The sequence below is a fragment of the Sus scrofa genome, chromosome X (assembly GCF_000003025.6).
Source record: "Sus scrofa isolate TJ Tabasco breed Duroc chromosome X, Sscrofa11.1, whole genome shotgun sequence".
NCBI classification, from domain to species: Eukaryota; Metazoa; Chordata; class Mammalia; order Artiodactyla; family Suidae; genus Sus; species Sus scrofa.
In genome coordinates this window covers 83,771,909-83,777,908 of record NC_010461.5, presented here as the reverse complement: position 1 = coordinate 83,777,908, position 6,000 = coordinate 83,771,909, and the positions used below count along the sequence as shown (strand labels likewise).

At 35.9% G+C, this 6,000-nt stretch overlaps 1 protein-coding gene across 10 annotated transcripts in view; it reads right to left on the bottom strand.

Moving 5' to 3' along the window:
- Nucleotides 1-6,000, bottom strand: part of GPRASP1 (G protein-coupled receptor associated sorting protein 1) — a 44,881-nt gene that overhangs the window by 32,182 nt on the left and 6,699 nt on the right. The gene's annotated exons all lie outside the window — the stretch shown is intronic.

Below are 6,000 nucleotides of genomic sequence, written 5' to 3'. Positions count from 1 at the left end.
GTCCACTCATTTCATAGACCCAGATGGCCGCCTCAAGGAAGAGTACCAAAAAGTCCACTTGGTGGTTCCAATCACCTTCTGAACCTTGGATGGGGGTTCTTCTAATAGGCATCAACATGTCCTACTTTAATGCACCCCTAAAGTTCCCAGAGTATTTTCCATAGGGCTGTGCCCTATATGGTCCTCCTTTTAATAGTCCAGTTTTCCATTAGCCATCTACCTGACCATATGGCCAGGCCATGGGCTACTGGCCACATGTAGGTAAAAATCCAAACATAAGGGTTTTTACCATTGCTCAATTCTTCTATCACTACTAGGAAAACAGCATGCAATTTGGCACACCAGGCTCATATGTTTTGACTTTCTTGAATTAGAGTGGTGGCCTCTAAAACACTTCTAAAACATGTCCATTCACCAAGGAAATGCCATTCAAAAGCCAAGCAGCTCTTTGTTGGTCAGTTAAGGGCTCTTTATGGGGCAGTGTCCAAGGTACAACAGAATCCAGGAGCTCCTCACACAGTTCCACAGTCAGTCCTTGGTGAAAAAAGGCTCCCTGCTCTCATGAGTTATCTCCTTCTTGCATTCTCCATGCAGCATGCTCCTTTATAAACCATTTCCATTTTATTATGGAAATCTGGGTACTGCCAGCCCCATTAGAGCATTTCCCTAAAATTATTCCAGACATCATGGCTATTTCAGGTTTCAAGATCACTTTACGGCCTTCAGTGAGTCATAGGAGTGTCTTCAATTAATCTCTGATTGCAGGGTAGGAAAGGCCCCTCAAATAGAAATTCTCTAGTCCAAAGTGCCAACAGTTGTCGTTAGGAGGTGCTCACAGGCTCTTGCCATAAACCCTAGTCTATTCTATGCCTCACATAGGGCTATCACACAGCCTATCAGCACTTCAGCCTCTATTCTACATAGTCTGGTCTTACTAGTTCCTATTTAGCATGTTGAATTAACACTGCTTGAAGGGCAAATTTACATGCCTTCTGTTTTACAATACTAGATATAGGAAACATTCGCCAGTCAGATACAATATCCATTCCCATAATACGATCAGGTAAAAAAAAAAAAAAAGATGCAACCACTTCACATAAAATCTGTTCAGTCATATACCAATTCTCCTACAAACTTTTACCTTAATTTCATCAATCCTTACATTCCTAACTGTAGCCTCCACTAGGAATTCGTCAGTAGGTTCTGGTTTTACAGTACTAGGTAAGAGAGGTGTTCCTCAGCCAGACATAATTTCTATTCCCAGAAAACATTCATGTAACATTCCAACTTTGACAATCCAATAAACTTGTACACTTTTATGTTCTCTCAATTGAACTTCAGCCCAAATCGTGGCTTTATCAATGGATTCTAGTACCACAGTTCATGGGACTCCTGTACCAAGGAGTACTGGAAATTCATCTCCATCCCCTGAATATTTTACCCACTCTTATGCAAAAGGCTTTGGATTCTCAGCAAGGGGTAGAGCCAAAGGACTCTGGAAGTCTTACATAATGTTTTATACATAAGACTTACATAAAATCGATAAATAAATCATGTACAGATTTATATAAAGTCTTAAATCTTATATAAGACTTTTCAGTCCTTTATTGATTAATTGGCTTGCTCATTATCCAAAGAGATTGGTCAGATTTCTCACTACAATTCCTACTTTCTGGCTTTCAAAATTTCTCCCAGTTGTGGTAGAGGTGACTTAGTTAAATACCCAAAATAACTGAAAGCAAGGACTCAGATATTTGTACAACCAATGTTTTAGCAGCATTATTCACAATGGCCAAAAAGTGGAGATAACCAAAATGTCCACTGACAGATGAATGCATAGACAAAATGTGGCATATACAAACAATGAAATATTATTCACTCTTAAAAAGAAATAAAATTGTGATACATGCTATAAGGATGAACTTTGAAAATATTATGCTATATGAAATAGCCAAACACAAAATAACAAATATTGCCACTTATATGATGTGTCTAGAGTTGTCAAATTTGTAGAGATAGAAAATAGACTAGTGCTGGCAAGGGTCTGACGAGAGGGTAGTGGGAAATTATTGTTTAATGGATACAGAGTTTCGGTTTGGGACCATTAAAGAAAGTTCTGCAGATCAATAGTGATGATGGTTGAATGACAATGTGAATGCACTTAATGTCACTGAATTATACACATAAAATTGGTTAAAATGGCAAATTTTATGTTATGTGTATTTTATCACAATTTTTTAAAAAAATCATAGAAATGTACAAGGGTGAACCCTAACATATACTAGGGACTTTAGTTAATAATAATGTTATCAGTATTCATTCATCACTTTTAACAAAACTATCACACTAAAGCAAGATGCTAATAATATGAGAAATTGTGGGGAAAGGGATTGATGGGGAAGAAGTAGTAGTATAGGGAAGCTCTCTGTACTTTCTGCACAATTTTTCTGTAAACCTAAAACTGATCTAAAACATGAAGTTGAATAATTTTGAAGAGTCTCATGTTCTACCAACTGAGCTAGCTGGGCGGGGCAATAAAGTCAAATAATTTTTAAAAAGCCAGTATCATGGCGCTTTTGGTCTGTTATTCCCTTTTTTTGGATGTATTTTATTTATTCATTTATTTACTTGTTTTTATTAAAATATAGTTAATATACAGTATTATGTTAGTGCCAGGTGTACAACATAGTTATCCAATAATCAAATACATTATGAAATGATCACAAGTCAAGTAAACATCTGTCACCATACAAAAATATTACAGTATTACTAACTGTATTCTTTATGTTATATATTACATCCTTATGACTTATTATTTATTTTATAACTGGAAGTTTGTATCTCCTAGTCCTCCTCATCTTTTTCCTCCAATACCTTGCCCTTCTCCCCTCCAGCACCCACAAGTTTGCTCTCTGTATCTGTAAGTCTGTTTCCATTTTGTTTTATTTATTTGTTTTGTTTTTTTAGATTCCACATATAGGTGAGCTCATACAGTACTTTTCTTTCTCTGTATGAGTTATTTCACTTAGCAAACCTTCAACGAAATGAAAAGACAACCTACTAAATGGGAGAAAATAACTGCAAATTCTATATCCAGTAAAGAGTTAATATCCAAATTATAAAGAAGTCACACAAATCAATATAAAAACAAAAAAAGGACCATTTAATTAAAAACAGGAAGAAAATCCAAATAGACATTTTTCCAAAGAAGACATACAGATGGCCAGTAGACACATGATGCTCAACATCACTAATCATCAGGGAAATTCAAACTCAAACCACAATGAGATATTACCTTACACCTGCTAGAATGGCTATTATCAAAAAGATTAGAAGTAATGTGTTGGCAAGGATGTGGAGAAAAGGGAACCCTCATGCACTGTTGGTAGGAATGTAAATTGGTGCAGCCACTGTGGAAAACAGTATGGTAGTTCCCAAAAAGTTAAAAATAGAACTACCAAACAGTCCAGCAATTCTACTCCTGAGTATCTACCCAAAGAAAACAAAAACATTAATTTGAAAAGATATATGCATCTCTGTTCATTGTGGCATTATTTACAAGAGCAATGATGTTGAAGCAACCTAGATGTCCATCAATAGGTGAGGGGATAAAGAAGATGAATGGATAAAGAAGATATATATACATATATACGTGCACACAAAGAATATTAATCAGCCATAAAAAAGAATGAAATTGTGCCATTTGTGACAACATGGATGGACCTAGAGTGTATTATGCTAAGGGAAATAAGACAGAGAAAAACAAGTTTACAGTGTATCTTAAAAGCCAAATGCATTAAACTATAATTATAAATTTATGTTAATGGACATAATGTATAAAGATCTAATTTGTGAAAATAACAACATAAAGAAATGGAATTGTAAATAGGAAGAGTTTTTGTATACTATTGAAACTTTAATATTAAGTTGATATTAATTCAAACTTGGGTGTTATAGAATTAAAATATTATAATCCACAGAGTAGCCACTAAGAAAGAAAGAAGAAGTAAATCAAAATGGTACACACTAGGGAAACTGCCAAATTGTTTTGCATGTTGGTTGCACCTTTTTACATTTCCACCAGCAATATACAAGGGTTCCAATTTTTCTACATCCTTACCAACACTTGCTATTATCTGTTTTTTAAAGAATTATACTCATCTAGTGAGTGTGAAGTGGTTTCAGTGTGGTTTTGATTTACATTTCTCTAAAGATCAATGATGTTGAGCATCTTTTCATGTTTACTGGCCATTTGAGTAACTTCTTTGGAGAAGTGTCCATTCAAATCTGTTGCCTATTTTAATTGTCTTTTTACTGGATGGTAAGAGTTCATTATATATTCTAGATAACAGACCCATATATATATATATATATAAATATGACTTGCAAACATTGCTTTCCTATGCTGTGAGTTGTCTTTTCACTTTATTGATGGTATCATTTGAAGCATGTTGCTAATTTAATTTTATAGCCAACTTGAGTAAGCCTCATGTTTTTGCTCTGAGAAGTGCTGAAGGAAAACACGTGTTATTCATTATATTATTCATCAAATCCTGTTATTGATGTAATGGAGACAACACTCAAGTTATTCAAGATATCCATGCCATTGGTTTATTGAATCCTTGCAACTCTAGGATAGAGTTCTGGTAGATTCAGCTTTTAGGACAAAGATGCCAAAACAAAACTGTTTCAGAGAAGTCTGATTAGCCAAAAATGACTTTCTGCTTCAATCACATGGAAACTTATCTGTATATGCTTTTTGTTATGACTGGTAAATGAAGCAGATATGTTATAGTCCCTGTAATAAAGAGGCTGACTCTATTTTTTGATCTTTGACAACTGATAGCTTTTAAGTTCACCCCTCCTTCTCCTCTGCCCCACATTTGAATAAGTTGGTAACTTCCCCTTCTGCCCCACATCTGGGCAAGCTGATCAGAAAACCAAGGCACTCCTTCCTTAGGCACCACTGGTAAGAAGTTCAAACCACCTACAGGAACCCTCACCCTGGACTCATCTCCTAGCTACCATAAAACACCAAGGACATCTCCTTGTCCTATTCTCTCAAGCCATTTTCAGACCTGTCTGTGAGCCACCCTGCTCTGCCCAGAAAGCCTCATTACGTGAGTAATAACTTTTCATACTGTCTTGGTATATGCATATGTACAACATCATAAATACTGGCATCAGAATCAAATTTGGGGTAACAGCATATTCTGTCTCTGAGGGGTGACACAAAAGCCCCCCCAAAGAAAATATTTTTTTCTGTACAATAGAGTCATGGGTTTCTTGCAGAATGAAGAGAAAGGGAGAGGACATTAATTGTAAGGCTTTTCACTTAATAGTTGGTCATCTAGGCTATCTTTAGAAAATTTAATGTTATATTTAAAATCTTTACCACAAATAAATATATATGTAATTAACAGCATTAATGGATTTATAGAAATTATAAAAGTTCCTCGATTGTGGTTGGTATGCCAGAAAACTCACAATATTTTAACAGGAGTCTCAAGTGGAAGAGGCACAACCTTTGAGATATTTCCACTTGTTTCTTATCCACTTGAGATTTACACACCAAAGGATGACATTCACAGAAGTTTTTGTTTTTCACACCAGACTAGTTTTGACTCAGAGGAAGTTATCTGTTATGAAAACTGAAGGATGACAGTGTGCCCCTTCTCTAAGAGCTTTTTTTTATACTCGGTCACTGGCTCACTGAGTGGTGAATCATTAGTTGTGGACCAGGATTTCTCACCTAAGGTGCTTCAGAGAGCCTGACATCCTAACTGGATTGAATGTAGGTCACAGGCTAGGATATAAGGGGGACAACCGAAAGGTGCCAAAGGATACAGAGCCTTTCAAGTTTTGCTAGCGAATTTGGTGATACTATATAGATGGATTCCAACTGAAAATTCCACTTTTAAATTTGAGGGCAGGAGTTCCTGTCGTGGCTCATCGGTAATGAACCCAACTGACTAGTATCCACGAGGATATGGGTTTGAT